Consider the following 1,518-nt stretch of genomic DNA (forward strand, 5'->3'; position numbering starts at 1 on the left):
AAAAAAAAAAAAAAGTAACGAGAGGCTGGTTCACTGGAGGGCACTTTGAATCGATTGTGAACATGGATTCCGTATGTAGGTCAATGAATTCTGGGAGTGGGCTCAGGTGACTCACTGAAGAAGCTTACTTCCTTGGGCTATCTTTGACCTCAATTTAAGCAATTTATTTATAGTTGGAATAATGTAGTTTTAACATGACCTTAAAGTAAATTGAACAAGCCAATTGACAATGCAATGATCACTCAATATGAAGCACTTTGGTTTTTTTTACAGGGAAGAGATGCATTTAGATCTTTGAAAAGAACTTTATAGGGACCAAGGTGGTGGATATGTGGGAAGAAATTTCAGAAACAAAAGTAAATGAGTTGGGGCCGGCCGAGTGGCACACTGATTAAGAGCTGGCTTGGGACGCCAGCTCTGAGCAGCATGGTCACGGTTTGGATCCCACATTAGGGCCAGTGACGCTGCACCCTCTACAGCTAAGATGGTGAACAACAGCTTGACCTGGAGCTGGGCTGCCGTGAGTCACTGGCAACAGTGTAGGCTGCAGTGGGGCTGGCTGGCAGCTGGAGTGCACTTTTGTTAGCTGCTGAGACGCGGTGAGCAGCCATCCAATAGCCGGTGAGCGACTGCCTCACCCAGGAAGACTGCAATGATAATACCAACATGGGCCAGTGAAGCGACATCCTCCAGAACTAGACTAAAGAACAAAAGGACAGCAACTTGTCTGTTCCCCTTCCCCAATTCCTCAATAAAATATTTAAAAAAAAAGTAAATGATTTATTTTTTAGAGAAATAAATGGGTCAGTGTTCCAAACACTCCATTTCATTAATCAAGTTGGCAGCAGCCTCAACCATCTCAATTGCTAGCAAATTATTAAATTATCTAATTAAAATGGGAAGAATATGCCCAAATAGAGAGTATGAACTACATTTTATAAGATTTAAAAATACTCTCAATGCATTCTTTTCTGTGTTATGCTGGGTCATACTTTTGTTGTGAGAATGAAAAATCTCAAGGAGTCGCTGCTTCTTTACAGATGATACATCCCTTGGTCTCATGAAAATCATGCTTCGATTCTCAAGTTTACTGAACTACAATGACCTCCTTAAAAAACTAAACTGATCTCAGTTGTCCTATTCACACTGCTAAAAATGAACTCCTGAAGGTCATAGTGTTATATCGTCCATGCATTTTGGTGTGCCTTTCCCAAATATCTCTAGGTACTGAAAAATGTTTAGGGTAAGCAATGAAATCCCTAAACGAAAACGCAACATGCTCAAATTTCAGAGAAGAAAGGCGTGTTCTCTTCACTCCGCCCATGGAAAGTGAAAATGATAACGAGAGGCCTTGACTAACCACCAGAATCTTTCTCCAAGGGCAGGCAAGTGATGTTTCAGATGGGTGCAGATGGGTATCTAGGACACTCAAGCTCCAAGCCCTGGGCCTTCAACCCCTCTTGGCAAAACACTCCGATGACTCAATGCTACAGTCTGGTTTATCTGGTCCCCACTGAC

Source organism: Hipposideros armiger, unplaced genomic scaffold, assembly GCF_001890085.2.
Source record: "Hipposideros armiger isolate ML-2016 unplaced genomic scaffold, ASM189008v1 scaffold_536, whole genome shotgun sequence".
Taxonomy (NCBI): Eukaryota; Metazoa; Chordata; class Mammalia; order Chiroptera; family Hipposideridae; genus Hipposideros; species Hipposideros armiger.